General features: G+C 43.8%; 1 long non-coding RNA gene across 2 annotated transcripts in view; it reads right to left on the reverse strand.

The window, feature by feature from the left end:
- LOC102159151 (uncharacterized) overlaps positions 1-20202 on the reverse strand; it is a 662825-nt gene that overhangs the window by 19758 nt on the left and 622865 nt on the right. The window contains exons 14-16 of one of the 2 annotated variants that reach the window (XR_014827619.1): positions 19600-19772; positions 17676-18713; positions 4244-4308 (exon numbers count right to left, since the gene is read on the reverse strand). This is a non-coding gene — a long non-coding RNA (uncharacterized LOC102159151). Of the gene's footprint in view, positions 1-4243; positions 4309-17675; positions 18714-19528; positions 19773-20202 lie in introns of those variants that run through there. The other variant, XR_014827618.1, reaches the window with a different exon arrangement.

The following is a 20202-nucleotide window of genomic DNA, read 5'->3' on the forward strand; positions in this document are numbered from 1 at the left end:
AAACACATTCTGCCTTTTTGAAAGTGAAATAATATCCACCTATTGTTTCACTTTCATGTCCCTTTTGATATATTAAAAAAAAAAATACTATTCACCTTTACCAATCATATTCCAAAATCCACTCAACTTGAATAACATGCTTATTTATCAACAGGGATCCACACTTAGATGGTGCAGATGGATAGATATATAGGTAAAATGCCAAAAATATTCCAGGCACTTGATGAAATGCCAGACTTTCTTGGCTAATATAAATGCAAATGAATATATATATATACACATATATATATATATATATATACACACACATATATATATTGTCTTTTTGCCTTTTCTTGGGCCGCTCCCGTGGCATACAGAGGTTCCCAGGCTAGGGGTCGAATGGGAGCTGTAGCCACGGGCCTACACCAGAGCCAGAGCCACGTCTGCGACCCACACCACAGCTCACAGCAACACCGGATCCTTAACCCACTGAGCAAGGCTAGGGATCGAACCCGCAACCTCATGGTTCCCAGTCAGATTCGTTAACCACTGCGCCACGACGGGAACGCCATTAATATATATTTTATTAAAAATAAGCAATTGACTTTTGAATGATCTGTCTCAGAGAATCACACTAACCTCCAAGCCATACATTTTATTTTCACAGCAAGAATAAATTCATAGTCAATGATAAGCTCACTTGTGATAGCAAATACTACAGCTTTAAAACCTTCAGATTTCCTTGAAAATATTCCCTGAAATATTTGGTAGAGAAAAAATAAAAAATGTTTTCTGAAGTTGCACTTATTTTTTTTTTTTTTGGCCACACCCTCAGTTCCCGAGCCAGAGATCATTTCTGAGCTATAGCTCTGACCTATGCCTCATCTGGTTCCTTAACCCACTATGCCCGGCTGGGGATTGAACCATTGCCATCTTAGGGACAAAGGGGATCATTAATCCACTGTGCCACAGCAGGGATAACCTGAAAGTAGCACTTACAACTGCCTCATTTATGGTGCCAGGTGGTTTCCTGGATATAATACCTTGGAATAGAATCCAGGGGCAAAGATTCCAGGAAATTTCTTAGTAGCTTATTTACAAATGCATTATCTCATTTCTTTCAACAAATCATTTATCTACCAACAAATATTATCATACTTAATCAATTCCATGATTTCCTTCTACTGATAGTTTCTCCCATTTCTATTTCCTCTCCTCTCAGGAGTATTTTGCTTCATAATTATAGGTTTATTCACAGAGTGTCCTACTTTTGGGATCATGTGATATTAGTGCCTCCCTTTACTGATCCTTTACTGATCCTTTTTGTTACTCTTCAATGAGTTTTTCAGGTCTTTTCTATTTGACTCCAAAGTTCTCATTTCAACAGGAATTGTGGTGGCCATTGTTCAGTAAGCTAAATCAACATTAATAACAATAACAATGACTTAGTGGACATATAATGAACTGCCAGTTATGCACATTAAAATACACAATTTTTACCACAATTCTATGTAAAAGCTATGTTTATTATTTCTATTCTACAAAGGTGAGTTAAAAGAGGAATGGTGAAGCAGGTGGTCTGACTCCTGAATCTGAGTATAACAAATCTGCCAGTAGAGAAGATTACTCTGGGCTGGGATAGGGAAGGGCAATCTTCCAATGTGAACTTATAGGCATATGATGTGAATTCACAGGATAGGCTATGCTTCAGGCCTCTGTACTATCAGTGCAGCTGTGGCTCTGGAGATGGGCTTTCAGTTGGGGATCCATATCATATATTTCCAGTCCTATATACTGTGGTCATTGGTAAGTGACAGATGTGTGTGCTGATATACCAAATTCTACTTTAGATTTATTCATGATAGTCATTAATATAGTATACATAAAAGAAAAACTTTCAGGGCACCCACTTCAAAAATTTCTATGAATCCATTAATTGATATTTCATTGATGAGTCTATTCACTGATTCATCCATTGAGATTAACATATTTTAGATTGTGATTACCATTTTAAAAATCATATTTGTGTATTGAATTTTTAGGTGAATAACGATTTGGACTAGTTTGTTCCTTATATTAACTTTAACATGTTTTTCACTTTCATGGTTCTCTCTTAAATGTTATAGAATAAAAATCTCGTAAAAGCCCTACTCTTCTGAATAATACTGTGGTAACATCAATGCCTTTAGCTAACATGGGTGTTGGTACTGAGTAACTCTAGCTTACTAATGGACGTCCTCATCCTGAGATTTCTCTAACTTTACACAGACTAGTTGGGAAACTAACAGCCTACTTTATTTATTTATTTATTTATGTCTGTCTTTTTAGGGCTGCACTGTGGCATATGGAGGTTCTCAGGCTAAGGATCCAATCGGAGCTACAGCTGCTGGTCTATACCACAGCCGCACCAGATCCAAGCTACATCTGTGACCTATACCATAGCTCACAGCAACAATGGATCCTTAACCTGCTGAGCGAGGCCAGGGATTGAACCCACATCCACATGGATACTAGTTGCGTTCCTAACCTGCTGAGCCACAACAGGAACTCCAGGACAGCCTAATTCAAAGAGACCTGCCCAGGCTGGCCCCATGAAATGTAAATAAGTAATTGCCTGCTTTTGTCTTCTACCTCTTTTGCATCTGGACACTTACACACTATTAGGAGACTTGTTAGGTATATCTTTTCACACATTGTCAGGAAGGATTATGGCAATCGACATACAAATATTCAATGAAGCCATTTTACAAACTGTTTTGTGACAACTGGGATTCACAGTGTTAGATTATGCATTCACACATAAACTGCTAGGAATAAATACAGGATAAATAAGTGGATCTGGATCTTTCTGCTTTCAAACTGGACAGTGAAGCTAAAATCATTAGCAACTTAGAAGACTTACAGTAAATATTTATCCATCAATTTTATACAAGTCTTTCCATTACACAGTGAGGATTTTTTAAAAATTATTATAGTCCCCTGTCTTTTCTCTCCTTCAGGAAAATCTTTAGCTATCCCCTGGTTTGGAGAGAAAGAGATATAAACACAACCTTATCATCTGTGCACCAGAGGGCATCTAAATAGAGCATTTCTTTGCCATTTATAGTTGTCTCTATATGGATGATTCTCTATTAGCTACCGTAAAGTATTTTCTCACTTAGTCTTGGAGAAGTTGGATAAAATTTCTGGGAGATTGTTATTTTCCTTAGTTTCTGGTGTTGATGTAAGTCTCTTCCTCCCATCCTCTCCTTACTTGAATTTCTATATTAGTCTTGTCGTCTCAAAAGGACAATAAAATGTATGAGAAGGTTTTTGTTTGTTTCTCTTTTTTCAGTGACACCTGTGGCATACGGAAGTTCCTGGGCTAGGGTTCGAATGGGAGCTGTAGCTGCCAGCCTGCACCACAACCACAGCAATGCAGGATCCAAGCCATATCTGTAAGCTACACCACAGTTCATGGCGATACCATATCCTTAACCCACTGAGTGGGGCCAGAGATTGAACCAGCATCCTCACAAAGACAACAACAGGTCCTTAACCCTCTGAGCAACAACAGAAGCTCTGTATAGGAGGTTTGATGAGTGTGCGTGCTTGCTTACATTTCTACTGTATAGGAAAATTGTCCTTTTTACCTACCTCCTACTGGTTCTTCAAAGCATCACATCTACTGGAAAGATTTCTCTAACTCAGAAGCAAAGAATTGTACTCCTTTAAGAGTCTTTCAGACTACATATCATCTTATTTTATAATTATTCATTTATGTATTGTTTTCTGCTACCAGACTGAGAGCTCTGTCGGAGGATGAATTATGTCACATTCACCTTGCCTATACAGTGGGATCTGAAATTATTTTGTTGAATGAGTGACTAAACTAATAAATTCACTGAAAAGTTTAGGAAAGTATTTTGACAGGAACTTTTACATTCTTCATATGATATTTTCAGTCACTTGAGTTCAGTTTTATAATTTTGCAGGTGAAATAAAACAGTTTAAAATAATTATTTCAAGATGTGATTTAATGGTGAATTATTATTCCATCTATTTATTTTAAAATATATTTCCTCTTATAATACATTTTTATAAAACCTCTGGAGAAGAAACCCAGCACACTAATACATGTTTTCATTTTTAATGAAAACCTCTCTGTAAGTAGAGTTGTTAAATGTAGAAGTTAAAGTCTGCCCTTCAGTATTAAGTGTCACTTAAATGTCACAAGTACTGAACATACAGTAAATACCTAAAGCTAAGAAATGAAACCTACCTTCTTCTGTATGCTTTCCTTGTGGCCTGCTTCTTCAATTATTCATGTTTCTTCCCATAATCCATCTAGAAGGGTTGGAGAAAGTTCAGCATAGGAAGAGGACCCAGAGGCTCTTTCAGAAAAATAGAATGAGGTACAGCTAGCCTTACATTTAGTCAAGATTAAACCAATTTAAAGGATCTCCTTATATTTTTCAAAATATTTTCTATGACTGAAGGTTTTCTCATCTATGGCATATAATTCCAAATCCCATTTGGATTATCTGTTATTCATGTTAGAGTCTCATATTGATAGATTAAGGTAGAGCTTTCAGTAATTAGTACTCTTGTTTTTTTTGGCTGTGCCCTAAGCATGCAGAAATCCTAGGCCAGGGATTGAATCTGTACACAGCAGTGACAACGCTGGACCCTTAACCACTAGGCCACCAGGGACCTCTATTACTCATTTTTAAATCAAATTGATTTCTTTCTAATGCCCAATAATATGGTAGGCATTTGGATAAGGGTAATAGAACATGTGGCATAGGTCACAGAAGCGGCTGGCTCAGATCTGGCATTGATGTGGCTGTGGCATAGGCCTGCAGCTGTAGCTCTGATCTGACCCCCAGACAGGGAACTTCCATATGACACAGGTTTAGCTGTAAAAAGAAAAAAATATTACCTTTAGAAAGATACCCAATAAGGGGAGTGGAGCAAGATGGCGGAGGAGTAAGAGATCACACTCACCTTTTCCCACAAACACATCAAAAACACACATGTACATGTAAAACGGCTGGCACAGAACAACTGAACGCTGGCAAAAGAACTTAAACCTCCAAAAAGGGCAAGAAACCCTTGACATACCTGGGTAGAACAAAAGAAAAAAAGAGAGAGAAAAGGAATCCAGACAGGACTAGCATTCCCAAAAGGGAGCTGTGAAGGAGAAAAGGAACCCACCTCCTGGGAAGCCACCTGACTGATGGAAAGATCAGCTGAGTAGGCGAGACCTCAAAGTGGCCGAGAAAAGCGCAGCAGCTGGACTGAGAACAGCAAAGCAGAGTGAGAGCTGCACAGCTCATCAGAACCACTGGCCTGGACGCCACAGCCCGAGACGCTCAGAGGGGGCTGGGCACTGAGAAGTAGGCTCTGGAGGTCAGTCCTGGGAAGAAGACTGGGGCTGGCTGTGTGGGAACAGCCTGAGGGGCTAAGGAAGAGTGTACCATGGGCAGGGGAGTGGTATGCCAAAGGCTGAGGAGGGGGACGCCATGGCAGAGGGAACCGGGAGAAGGTCTGGACTGCAGGAGAGGTAAGGCGCCATGTTGGGAAAGGCGAGAGGAGGAGGGGCGGACTGCCTTAGGAAGCTCCCAGCGCCTAGCGTGCGCATGCCCACAGGTTCTCAGAGGATGGGGGGGAGGCTCTGGCGCAGGCTACAGGCACGGAGAAGCCTCTTGCTCATTTAGGGGAAACTGGGCACTTCTTGTGCAGGCTGCCGGTGGCCAGGCACCTCTTGTGTGGGCTAAGGGCATCAGGGGGCTAAGTGTGATGTGATGCCTCTTGCATGATCTACAGGTGGTAGGGACAGACCACAGTGGTCATCTCAGAGGCCAGGAGGAGTGGCTTGTTAGGGTTAGGTGCCTATGAGTGGGCTCCACCTGCGACCCCAGTCACTTCAGAGGTTGGCAAAAAAGGAAAAAAGAAGGTACTGCAACCAAACACCATACGCTGTTGCTCTCATTCCCCTGGGAACACACCCTCACTGCAGGTGCCACTGCCAAATGCTCTGCTGCTCTTCCCAAAACCCTACAACTAGGAGCAGCTGGTACAGCACCTCCTGCGTGGGCTAAGTGGGACAGGGAGCTTCTTGCTGGTCTGCAGGTGGCGGGATTCCAGAGGTGGGCATGGCCCACTGCCACCAGGGAAACCTGAACAGAATTCACTTGCAGCCCCACCTCAGAGGGCACCACAGAGAAGGACATTGCAACGGAACACCACTTGTTGTTGTCCTCGCTCCCCTGGGAACACATCCACCATGCTGCTGCCACTGCCAAACACTCTGGGCAGTGCCCAAATGCTGGATCACCGTCCCTTCCTAGGAACCTGCAACTAGAAGCAGCTTGTGCAGCACCTCCTGTGGAGGCTAAGCAGGACAAGGTGCTTCTGGCATGGTCTACAGGAGGAGCGGGCAAAGCACTGCAGTTATTTCCGGTTCCAGAGGTGGGAGTGGCTTGCTACCATTAGGGGTCCATGAACAGATACCACTTGCAGCCCCATTCACCTCAAAGGCATCACGGAGGAGGTCACTGTGACTGAACACCACCTGTCAGTGCTCTCGCACCCTGGGAACATACCCGCCCTGCTGCTGCCAATGCCAAATGCTCCAGGCAGCACCCACATGCCTGATCTCTGTCACTTCCCAGGATCTGCAGCTAGGAGCAGCCTGTACATCACCTCCTATGTGGGCTAAGTGAGATGGGTTGCTTCATGCATGGTCTACAGTTGGCAGAGGCAAAGCACCACAGTTATCATTGACTCTAGAGATGGTCATGGCCTGCTTCCAATAGGGGTCCCTGAACAGGCACCACCTGTGGTTCCAATCACCTCAGAGGAGGGCATTGCAATCAAACACAAGCTGTTGCTGCTCTTACTCCCCTGGGAACTCACACACCCTGCTGCTGCTTCTGCCAAATGCTCTGGTCACCTTGTAGATCTTCCTAGAGCTTATTACCACTTCCCAGGGCCCTGCAACCAGGAGTAGTCTGTGCCACCTTCCTGCAGGTCCTTGCTGCTGTTGAGAGCCCAACCACCAGGCATTGACTGCTGACCCTACCCATTGCCTCCTTCTCCCTGAAAACACACTGAGCAGCCTGGGGATAACAACCTGCTCACACCGAAGAAAGAGACACCAAATATTCAAACTCCCACACCTAAAATAAATAGTAACCTCCCAAAAAATACAAAGGGGAAATCTTGCATAGAAGTAGCCTTACAAGACCACAGTTTGGCTTCCCCAAACTCACAGAAAAAGAAAAACACAAGCAAGATTAGGAAGCTCAGAAGCCACTCCCAGTTAAAGGAACAATTTTAGGAGAATCCACCTAAAGCAGTCAACAATGAAACAGACCTCTGCAGTCTGACAGACTTTGAGTTCAAAAGGGAGGTAGTGAAAACACTGAAGGAATTAAGAAAGGATATGAACAGTAATGCAGATTCCTTTAGAAAGTAACTAGAAAATATAAGGAAGAGCCAAGAAAAACTATAAAATTCATTTGCAGAGATACAAACTGAGCTAAAGGCAATAAACACCAGAATGAATAATGCAGAGGGACGAATTAGTGACATGGAAGATACAATAATGGAAATCACCCAATCAGGACAGCAGACAGAAAACCAAATGAAAAAACATGAAAACTATATAAGAGACCTGTGGGATAATACAAAGTGGGCCAATCTACGCACAATAGGAATTCCAGAAGGAGAATAAAAAGAAAAGGGGATTGAAAATATATTTGAAGAAATGATGGCTGAAAACTTTCCAAGTCCAAAGGAAACTGATATCAAGATACAGGAAGCACAGAGGGCCCCAAACAAGTTCAACCCAAACAGGTACACACCAAGACACATTATAACGAAAATGGCAAAAGTTAAAGAGAGGATTCTAAAGGCAGCAAGAGAAAAGCAAAGCGTTAATTATAAGGGAACCCCAATAAGGCTATCAGCTGATTTCTCTACAGAAACACTACAGGCCAGAAGGGAGTGGCAACATATATTCAAAGTGCTGAAAGGAAAAAATTTGCAACCTAGAATGCTCAATCCAGCAAGAATACCATTTAAAATAGAAGGGGAAATAAAGAATTTCTCCAACAAACAAAAGCTAAAAGAGTACAGCAATACAAAACCCATTCTAAAAGAAATACTGAAAGGGCTTCTCTAAATTGAAAAAAAAAAAAAAAAGAATTAGGATGGAGGAGACCACAATTGGAAAGCAATCACTTAAATAAGTCAGCATACAGATCTCAACATGAAAATGGTTAAAAAAAAAAGACATCAAAATCATACAATGTGGGGAAGGAAAGTAAGAAAATAAGAAAATATAGATTCTTTTTTTATTTTAATGATGTTTGTGAGCCTATATGACTATCAGGCTAAAGCAAGCAAATATAGGAAGGGGTTAGCATACTTAAAAAACAGGGCAACCACAAATCAAAACTGAACATTACATTCACAAAAACTGAAAGGAAAAGTACTCAAGCATAAAATAAATGGAAACCATCCAACCAAAAAAAGAAAAGAAGAAAAGAGAAACATAGAATCAACTAGAAAAACACCCAATAAAATGAGTCCACCAGCTACCTCCAGGACGAATAGTTGGAAGCAGGTGTGGAGATTTTTACCATATGTCTGTTTATACATCCTGAATTTTGTACCAATGTGCAACTAGTACCAATTCAAAACTATTTATTTATTTTTTTAATGATTTCAGGAATAATAATACACTAGTCATTCAATGTGATACTTGGCTTGGAAGAGCAGGGGTTGGGCTGGAAAAACCATAGCACCATCTCAGGTGCATGCTTTCCTGCCAGAATTCCCTGAACTTAAGGGCAGTCAGGGATCTGGGTCCCTGGTCCAACCCTGAGTAAGTCACTCACCCCTATGGCCTCAGGGTCTTCAGTGGTGACCATCCTGCTGGGGAGACAGACATAACCTATGTTTGCACAAACCCAGATGTGAAGTAAGCTCTCTTTCTAGGCAAGATAAGAACAAGAATTCTTCCAGGAACTCACTGCTTAATAGTCCAAACTGGATTCCAAACCAGAATATTCATCAAACCCGGAACCCCAGGGAATCCACAAGAAGGCTGTTCCCATGCTCCAGCAGAGCAGGACAGTCAGGCCAGTGGTACCAGTAGTCAGTAAGAGTAATGGCAAATGTAGGCGCTAGAGTCCCTGCCCAGCCAGCATCCTGGCCCATCCCTCAGTACCCTTGTCCAAGGCCTGAGGGACAAGTCTGATCCACTCTGAGTGGTCCTGTGGGGTATGAATGGGGCACAGCCCTTGAGTGGATGGCATGGGCTATGCAGAGAGGCTCATAAGTTCTGACCAGCACTATTTGCTCAGGTCCAGCTCTGGCTGGGAGAGGCAATCACAGCTGCTTCTCAGCATCCCTCTGACTATAACATACAGACCTAAAGGCTTGTTCAAAGGAGCAGATGGCAACTAGGGGCAGGCAGCATCCCTTTGAAGCATATATGTAGATGCCCTTGGCTGGCTCTGCTGGCCCCAGTTAGGGAGGTGAACCAGGACAGCTCTGGGGTGCTGCATGAGAAAGTGGCCAGGCCAGCCTCTGTCCACCCCTCCGCAGCACCAGGGAAGCCCTAGTTGACTAGCAGCAATTCTATATTTATTCATGAAATGGTCTCCATCTGCTCTTGAAACACTTTCTCCTCTGACTTGTGAGCCTCTTCCTCCCCAGCTCCTTGCTCCTGCACTAGGTTTCAGAGTTTGGCAGGACCCTAGCATCCTAGAGCCTGGGGCCTGGGTCTAGCCAGACCACAGCTGCTGGGCACCTCCAACACCAACTTCATCTATCAGGGCCCCTGGGCCCTGTGTTTCTACTTCCCTGACACTCAGATCTTGATGCAGGAGAAGGCAGTTTGACAGGGTGCCCAGAGCTGCCCAGAGCAGAGAGTGAGCAGCAGGGCTGGGCTGAGGGGGGCCTCTCTAGACTGGATGTTTCTGAAATCTAGCCTTTGAAGGGTCTTAACAGAAACCCTCCTCAGAGACGGACTTGCTCAGGGTTCCTTTAAGGGAATCAAGGTGACAAGGTCATTTCCCAGGAGTATAACTTACATCCAATAAAATTCATCGATTTTAGTTATATAACAATGAGTTTTGACAAATGTATGGTCATGTAACCACCACCTCAATCTAGATAAAGAACATTTCCGTCACCTCTAAAGAGTGTCCTTTGTGGTTAATAGCCTTCCCCAAGCACTAAACCTGGCAACCACAGATGTCTTTTCCATACCTGTAGTTTTAACATTTTCCAGACTGTCATAAAATTAAAATCATAAAATACGTAGCCTTTTGAGTATAGCTTCTTTCATTTAATAATTTTGAGCTTCATCCTTATCATTGCATCCTCAGAACTTGCTTCACTCACTGCCAAGTAGTGCCCTACTCCATGGAGGTACCCTACTTTGTTTATTTACTCACTAAGTGACTAGGACATTTGAGTTGTTTCCATTTTTCAGTTATGAATCATGCTACTATGAACATTCATGTACAGGTTCTTATGTGGACATACATTTTCATCTCTCTTGGGTGAATGCCTAGGGATTACTTGTCATATGGTAGGTATATGTTTACCTTTATAAGGATCAGCCAAACTTTTCTAAAATGGTTTATCATTTTACATTTTCACCAACATCTGAGAGTTCCAGTTCCTCCACATCCAGTTCCTCCACTTAGTATTGTCAGTCTTTTTCATTTTGGTCCTTCTAAGAGGTGTATGGTGGCATTTTACCATGAATTAATTTGCATTTCCCTAATGATCAACGATACTAGAGTATTTTTATGTGCTTATTGGTAATCTTCAAAACTTCTTTGATGAAATGTCCATTAAAATCTTTTGCCACCCCCCCCCCCCCATCCTGTGTTTAGTAGTCTGGTAAGGTTGTCAAGAGGGGTCACTAGCATGAAGGGAAGTCAGCAAACTCATGTCCTGAACACTGCTCTGAACACTGGCCAAGGATAAGCCCATTTATTAAGTAGTGGACTCTCAGCCAGGGACTGTGAGGGTCTGAAAGTCATGCTCTTCTATAACCCCAGACTCACTTCACAAGCTGCACTAAAATGAGAGCTGGCCACAGGGCAGCCAAGGAGAGGCACCACCTAGGACTCTACCCTTCTGGTGAGCAAGCCCCATGGGGGCCTAGAGGGAAAAGAATACAAAATTGTCTCAATGGGCAGAATAATAGTGTCTGTAAAGATGAATTGGGAAATATACGTAAAGCTTTCAGTCATTGCCAAGAAAACAGCAATTGCTCTTTAAATGTCAACTATTAATCTTTATTCATTCGGAATTTGATAAAAAAGTTTTTCAGTATGGAACCTGAGGTGCAGACCCCCAAGTTAGAAAACAACACAAGGCTTGGGAGGTCTTCTGGGTGTCACAACCGGCACCCTCCTCCAACCCCAGACTGGTCCATCCCTGTAAAGCAAGTCTCAGCTCATAACTGCTGCTTACCAGACACTATCCCCACTGCCCTGGCAGGACTCTGAGGGTTTCTATTGGTGTCACCTGCCCTTTTGCTTCCAGTGGCCCAAACAGCCTTGCATTTCACATGCAAACAGCACACACGGACTTGGCCTTGTGCTTTAGTCCCTTCGCCAAAAACACTTCATCCCAATCAAATACGTTTTCCAAAAAGAGGTCACTGTCATTTCCATTCCTCTGAATTACTAGGGCCAAGACCTCCTGAACAGTCACTGTAGGCAATGATTGTGGGGACAGAGACGAAAGCCTGGGGGCATTTGGGGTGTAGGAGCAGCTGTCTTGGTTGGCACCAGACAGTGTGGATAGGAATGCACTCGGGACAGAGGAGATGGAGAATGGGAAGGCTGCACTGCTATGCAGAGCCCCTGAGTTCATTCTGGGAAAGTGAAAAAGCACTGCAGGTTGAGAGCAAGAGGTAACGTGACCAGGAAACTGGAAAGCAGTGTACAGCTGGGCAAGGCGGTCAGGGTGTGGAAAGAATGTGGGTTCAGGAGAAGCCACTCCCAGCTGTGGTACCTTAGACAAGTCCCTAGAGCTCTCTGAGCCTTGTTTTCCTTCTCTATGAAATGGGCTAATTAGAAGAAGCCTGCCTGCCATAAAGGAGAGCTGAGGGTCAAGTAGCCCAGGAGTATCACATGCTATGTAAACAAGGTCATCACAGTTTCACTAGTGGGTGTGGAAGGGGACATAGTGGCACCATGCTTCCTGCCCTGGGAACATCCCGATCCCCACAAATCTCTCACTAAATGGTTTTAGCCTCCACCAATGGTCTTGGCCTGAATGAATCACTCCCTGATGGCTACAGATCATCAATTTTCTGATTCTCTCTTTCTTTTGACACTGACATTCTTCTCTGAAGAAGAGCTTCCTTTACTCCCTGGGATGAACAAAAGGTGTTCATGCTTGCCTCCAGTGGTGAGAAGTTGGCCACTCTCTCCCCTTCCTCCCTCCCTTTTTTCCTTCTTTCCTTCCTTATTCTTTCTTTCCTTCTTTCTTTTCTTCCAGTTATTTCTTTCCTTCGCTTTTTATTTTTTTTGATTATGCTGAAGGGCCCATGATTTTATATGTATTGCCTGTTGTGTTCAAATCTTTGAGCACTTCCTTCTTTCTCACACAAGACATCCCAGGCCCACTCCAGGCTGCCCCTGCTCCAGATCTACCACAGCCAACCTCTCAAAGAGCCCTGGGTATTCGGTGTGGATATAGGATTTAGAGCCTAGAATCTGGCTCTGGGTGTGCTCCCTGCCAGGAAGGTGACATACATCAATGTGCAGAAGAAAGATTTGCAACCAGAGAGTTACTGGGGATTGACCAGATCCCACAGACAGCTGTGGCAGAGTAGGGGCTGAACTCTCAGATTCCCAGCTCTCTTCTCAGGCCCTTTGGAGCGGGGAGTGATTTCCAGCTAAGTCAGTTCTAGGTCTACGTCCCACAGCCTATGGTTCTCCCAAGGGAGCCCTCGTCAGGCATCCTTTTCATATTGGCTTCACCCTGTGGTCATGTAAACCCTTCTGGGGTTTACTCAGAAAATGAATAATTTCAAGAGCACTGGAAAAGCCCAGGCCCAGAAATAACGCTGCTCACCCACTAGTGATGTTGCAAATTCCACCATTCACTCCTAAATATCAAGATTTAGATCTCTATTGGAGTTCCCGTCGTGGTAGAGCAGAAATGAATCAGACTAGGAACCATGAGGTTGCAAGTTCAATCCCTGGCCTCACTCAGTGGGTTAAGGATCTCACGTTGCCATGAGCTGTGGTGTAAGTCACAGATGTGGCTCAGATCTGGCGTTGCTGTGACTGTGGTATAGGTCGGCCCCTGTAGCTCCAATTAGACCCCTAGCCTGGGAACCTCCATATGCCAAGGGTGTGGCCCTGAAAAAGACAAAAAAAAAGCCAATAAATGAATAAATAAATAAATAGATAAATAGATAAATAAATAAAAATAGGAGTTCCCTTCCTGGCTCAGTGATTAACGAACTCCACTAGGATCCCTGAGGATGTAGGTTCAATCCCTGGCCTTGCTCAGTGGGTTAAGGATCTGGCGTTGCCGTGACCTGTGGTGTAGGTCACAGAAGTGGCTGGGATCCTGTGTTGCTGTGGCTATGGTGTGGGCCAGTGGCTACAGCTCTGATTCAACCCCTAGCCTGGGAAGCTCCATATGCCATGGGTGTGGCCCTAAAGTAGCAAAAATAAATAAATAAAAATAGAACTTCCTGTCATGGCTCAGTGGTTAATGAATCTGACTAGTATCCATGAGGATGCCAGTTCAATCTCTGGCCCCACTCAGAGATTAAGGATCTGGTGCTGCCATGAACCGTGCTGTTAGGTTGCTGACTCGGCTCAAATCTGACATTGCTGTGCCTGTGGTGTAGGCTGGTAGCTGCATCTCTGATTTGACTCCTAGCCTGGGAACCTCCATATCCCACAGGTGTGGCCCTAAAAAGACAAAAGACAAAACTAATTAATTAATTAATTAAAATATAAAATATATAAATAAATAAAAATAATGGCTGGCCCAGCCCACCAGAGCTGTGCTGCCTCAACCAGTTAGCCATTACTCATCCATGGCTGTTGAAATATAAATCTAAATTAACTAAAATTCAATAAATTTGGGTTCTCAATATCACTAATCATTAGAGAAATGCAAATAAAAGCCACAATGAGATATCACCTCACATCTATTAGAATGGCTAACATCAAAAAAGCAAGAGATATCAAGTGATGGTGAGGATGTGGAAAAAAGGAAACCTTGTGCACTGCTGGGAAGGTAAACTGTTGCAGCCACTATGGGACACAGTATGGAAGTTCCTCAAAAAATTAAAAATAGAATTACCATATGATCCAGCAATTCCATTTCTGAGCATTTATTTGAAGGAAATTAAAATACTAACTTGAAAAGACAGCGGCACCCCCACTTTCACTGCAGCATTACTTACAATGGCCAAGACATGAAAACAATCTAAGTGTCCATCGATGGATGAATGGATAAAAATATATGGTGTATACATGCAATGGAATATTATTCATCCATAAAAAAGAAGGAACTCTAACCACCTGCAACAACATGGATGCAACTTGAGGTTATTATGCTAAGGGAAATAAGTCAGAAAGACAAATACTCCATAGTCTCACTTATACATGAAGTCTAAAAAACGAAACAAAACAGACAAAATACTGAACTCTTAGATACAGACTGGTGCTTGCCAGAGGGAAGGGATGGGGATATGGGTCTCACCTTGAGAATCCTGTGACCCTGAGTAGAATGAAGAAACTCGGCCTGGTCTCCTTTGCACTTAGAGTTCAGGCATGTGACCTGACCCCACTAATCAGATTCAATTCAGATGCCTTCATAAGGCATCAATCCAGAAAGAGGCTCCAGAGGGCAGCAGTGGTTAAGCTCCAAGAAACAAAGAGACATTGGTAGTGCAGCAGTGAGATTTTAGGAAGATCAAGCTCTGGGAAACAGGCCCACTGTAGCATGTGGTGCTCTGTAGGGCAATGGCAGCAATTTCCTCCCTAGCTAGTCCTGTGGTGTTTTACATATAGTGTGGGGAATTGATCTTTGAGGCTTAGTTTCCAGCCTGCCACTCCAGTCTTCCCCAAAATTTCTTTCAAGAAACTCCTCTTTTGTTTAATCATCTTGACTCAGCTTCAGTTATGCAAACTAAGAAACATGCCTAATTTGGAAGGAAAGAAAAAACATAAAGAGTGGAACAGAAAGCTAGGAAGAGACTGAGAGCCATAACACTCCTTCATGCTGGGCCAACAGTGGACTGCCCCAAAATTCCAGTCATATGAGACCTATAAATCTCTCCTTGTTATTCAAGTTTTCTTGAGATCAAGTGCCCTCCTAACTGAACCAAAATCTGGAGCTGGCAGTGGAGTGCTGTGGGGAAGGGCTGAGGGAGGAGGAAGGGGTACTGAGAACCCCAACTTTGATGGATGGAATGTCTGCAACCTCTGCTATGCAGTAGAAGAACACTTGGCTAAATAGTCACCTGCTGCACTGTGGGACAGAGTCACTTAAGCTTCGTGAACCAGCGACTGCCACATGCTTCCCTGTCAGCTGAGGCTATAGTGTTAGGTAATGTTAGAAAAAATTTCAGAATGGGGCTGTTATTGGCCACTTTGGGCAGTGTTCTACAAGAGAGGAATGGATTGAAACCAATGACAGTCAGATGTCTAGTAGTGATAGAAAAGGAGGTGACAGTGCTGAGAGAAGCACCCTTACTTGGAATCCTGCGGTCTGAATGGATTGAAAGTCCAAGAATTTAGATATTAGGGTTTTGCAGGTATATTTATTATTTTATTGTTTGGCTGCACCCATGGCATGCAGAAATTCCTGGGCCAGGGATCAAACTGGCACCACAGTAGTGATAACACAGAATCCTTAACCTGATGAGCCACCAGGAAACTCTGAGTCTTTAGGTTACATACACACACAGTGTTTCTTTACCTCGGACTGAAATTCTTGCCTGCAAATAACAACTATAGTAGTGGATAAAATTGGAACCCAAGATCTTTCTCCAGAACCTTCTCTTAAGAATTCCATCTAACAGAGGGGACCCCAGAAAAGAGTATGAAGGGGGTATCTCCCAGAAGCCACTAGTTTGGATCACTGCAATGCAGCTAATACAGTTAGAGTAAGGGCAAAACATAGAAGTCATTAGGTAAATGATTGGACATGTCACATGTAAGGCTTAGGCTAGAGGAGATCTTTGGCTATGGTTCCTCTCAAATGGAACTGATCTCCCTGAAAAAAGACCAAAAGCCAACCAAATTTTGAGTAAAATGATTACATGAAATAAGCCTAGGCTAGTGGGTAACTACCAATCCCTTACCTCCAGGACCTCAAACCCACACTAACAGTCAGTAAGTTGTATGGTCCCAGGGATGGCCTGCCCACTGAGAACCAACTCATGAATGGCCTTGGAGGGTAAAGGACAGAAAGGACCCCTCTGGAGGGCAGAACTGTGTCCACAGTGGGCAATGGCTATAGAAGATGCCCCCAGAACAGAGCAGGGAGCCAGATGGCACCCAACAAGCAGGGTATCCCCATGGGCAGGACTTAAGTTTCATGCAACAGTGACAGCCACATGCTTCCCATTCTTTTTGCTTTTTTTTTTTTTTTTTTTTTTAAGGGCCACAGGTGCGGCATATGGAAGTTCCCAGGCCAGAGGTCAAATCAAAGCTGCAGCTGCTGGCCTACACCACAGCCACAGCAACACGGACTCTAAGCCATATCTGCGAACTACACCAAAGCTCAGAGCAACAATGGAACCTTAACCCACTGAGCAAGGCCACGGATCAAACTGGCATTCTCATGGATACTGGTCGGGTTCATTAACATTGAGCCATAATGGGAATTCCTGTTCTTCCTTTTTTCTGAATGGAAGCTGTTGTTGCACTCTTTCCATTTCTAACAAGTCCCTGATACTGAGCATGTTAGAACAGATAAATTGTCTTTTAATTTAAAGGTCACTCCCTCATGCTGCACCATGAGTCCCAAGAAAGCCTTGCTGGAATTTGTCCGGCTTCTTTTCAATTTCTATAGATTGAAGAGTCCAAAGACCCAAACCAGTAACAAAAAGTTCTGGGGAAAAGAACCTTTCCTACATAAAAAAATCAAAGCTTTGCTGGGAGAAAGACTGCCTTTATTCCTTTGCCTCTCTCTCCTTCCTCCTCTTCCTGCCTGGATAGGTGACATAGCAAACATTTTGTGACTCCATGGTGATGAGATGCCCTCAACTAGTGTGAAGGAGCCAGAGAGATGTAGGAGGTTAGGAGAGAGTGGAGAGAAGTGAAATGCTGGTGGGTGGGAGAGCAAGCTTACCAAGAAAGTCAGCCATGACCCCAAGGAACCAAGGCAGGAAGTGCTAGGAGAGGAGCATGCAGTGCTATGGGAACATAAAAGGAAGGAGGACAAGGAGGGAGGGAGAGGAGGAAGGCAGCCCAGTGAAGTAAATGGCCTTGCCAAGTGTTTTCTAATAGCATCCATTATCTGGAACAGGAACAGTGCCATCAGTGATATTCACAGTGCAATGAGCCATACACCTGCAATTCGCCCAATCTATTTAAGTGGAGTCAAAAATAAAGATGAAATCTAAATCAGTATTAAATTTTTATGATATTAATAAATATTTCACTCTTGCTTTGGCCAGTTGGCTGACTTACCTATAGAACAGGGAGGTCAAGAAGATGAATAAGTTCCCAGACAGACCTTTTTTGTATTCAGAGGTGAGTCTTGAAGGAGAATCTGATGATTGAGTGGGGGCATGTGCCCTGGGCTTGCAGACTGGCTAGTCCCCAAGGGCCTTCTGATGGAACGACAGAACTGAGAGCAGGGCATCAGGCCACTAAGTCAAAGATCCTTCCAGTGGGCAAGAATGTGCTGGGAAAACATGTTTTTCCCCCAGAGTCTCACGGCTTCTTAAAGGCCATCCACGGAGCACTGGCCTTTGTGCCGTGGAGTCTTACATTACCTGCGTTTGCCTCTTCCAAGAGCTTTGTGTGGCAGAATGCATAGACTTGTCTCTGTTTTGTAGATGTTGTTCTTTCATCCAGGAGAGTTAAGGGAACTTTGGAGGACATATAAAAAGGGAGAGGAGTGAGGCCACATCTTCTAGGTGTCCACCATGGCTGGGGGTCTATGGTGCTGCACACATTCATGCATGTGATCTCATTTAATCCTCACAGGCCCTTACAAATAAGGGATTATACCCCCATTCGGCTGATAATGTAAATAAAGCCAAGAGAAATGGAGTAGTTAGCCAAAGTTGCCTGGCTGGAAAGCTGACGTGCTGGGATGCAGCTTTGACCCCAGATCCAGTTGCTCCAGTTGCTGGTACTTGTGAGTTTCTTTAGGAGAGCAGGTGTGTGAGCATTTGTCATCTTACAGTACTGAAGAACTGTACACTGCAGTGAGAAAACTCACAGGCTCTGGAGAGAGACAGCCTTAGTTTGATTCCCAGTTTCATTAGTCACCAGCTGTGTAACCTGCGGCAAGTTTCTCAGCCTCTCTGTACTTCAGTTTCCACATCTGTAAAATGGGGATCACGAGAATAGCATCTACCACCGAGTTAGACCATGTAAAGACTTTGGTGGTTGCTGTATGAGACACCCTCAGTATCAGCTGCTGCCGCTGTATTATTTTTATTGTTGTTGTTGATAATGATGATGCCAGAGTGGGTGGAAGAGGCTGTGAAATTGTGGCTGAGGCAGTTAATGAGGAAAAGCATCTTGAACTCTGTCAACCTTGGAAGTTCCAAAAGTCTACCCTAGCAGTGGCAGGTGTGGAGGGTGGCAAGTTGGGCTCCTACTCTCCAGGCATTGTCCCCCCCAGGAAGTGGTTTTAGTTTTGTCTGACATTTGTTCTGAAGTGTTCAGACTCAGGTCTTTTTGGATTCCTGTCCCCACAGAGCCTCCCAACTGTAACCACATCCTGGACAGAACCATGCTGAGGTGTTGGTCTCCCTCAGGGGTGACTAGACGAGTGGGCCTAGGTTCCTTCCAGGCACCTGTGAAAAGCTCAGCCACCTCTGCTGAAGGACACATATGAGTCTGTGGCCTGGTCAGTGTGGGGATATTTGTCCCTCATCCCTGAACCATGGGTCCCTGTCTCTGGGAAGCCTTAGCCACCAGGGGAAAAGGCTGTGGCTGGGAGGCGGGATACCTCAATATGGCTTATCTGGTCTCTGGGACCCTGATGTTGTGTCCTTGGGGGGCTGGCTTTCATGGCCACGCCACCCTAGCACCCTCTCAGGCTCAAGGAAGAACATGATAATGTCCACACTCTCACCCACTGGAAATAACTTTGGGTCCTCCTGATGAGGTGAACACTAAGGGGCAGGGTCCAGCTCAAAGTGTGTGCGTGTGTATGTGTTTGAAACTATACATACACAAAATTTATCATCTTAACCAGTTTTAAGTGCATAGTTCAGCGGAATTAAGTATAGTGACACTATTGGCAACTGTCACCACCCTTCATCTCCAGAATTTTTTCATCTTCCCAATCTGAAAATGTATACCTATTAAATAACTCTTGGAGTTCCCATTGTGGTGCAGTGGAAACGAATCTGACTAGTATCCATGAGGATACGGGTTCAGTCTCTGGCCTCGCTCAGTGGGTCAGGGATCTGGTGTTGCTGTGAGCTGTGGTGTAGGTTGCAGACGTAGCTCAGATCCCACATTGCTGTGTTTGTGTTGTAGGCCGGCAGCCATAGCTCTGACTCAATCCTAGCCTTGGATCTTCCAAAGGGCATGGGTGCAGCCCTAAAAAGCAAAATAAATAAGTTAATAATAATAATAATAAAATAACTGTCAATTCTCTCCTCCTCCAGCCCCTGGCAGTTACCATTCTACTTTCTGTCTCTATGAATTTGACTCCTCTAGGGATCTCATATAAGTGGAAGCATACAGGATTTGTCCTTTTTGTGACTAGTTTATTTTATTTAGAATAATGGTCTCAAAGTTCATCCATGTCGTAGCATGTATCAGAATCTCCTTCCCTTTTGGGGCTAGATAATGTTCCATTATACAGACAGAACATATTTGTTCATCCATTAGTCCAAACGCTGAGTTTTAACACTAAGCATTTTCTATGAAATTTCCTTCCCTCTAACATGGAGACCCTGAAAGGCGTTTCCCCTTCTCAGTTCACAAAAGTCTCAAAGAAAGTGCAAGAGCAAGAAACAAAGATTCA

The sequence above is a fragment of the Sus scrofa genome, chromosome 14, assembly GCF_054392235.1.
Source record: "Sus scrofa isolate SSC_HxYL_T2T_F1_AM1 chromosome 14, Sscrofa_HxYL_maternal_Yorkshire_Landrace_v2.0, whole genome shotgun sequence".
In the NCBI taxonomy this organism is placed as follows: Eukaryota; Metazoa; Chordata; class Mammalia; order Artiodactyla; family Suidae; genus Sus; species Sus scrofa.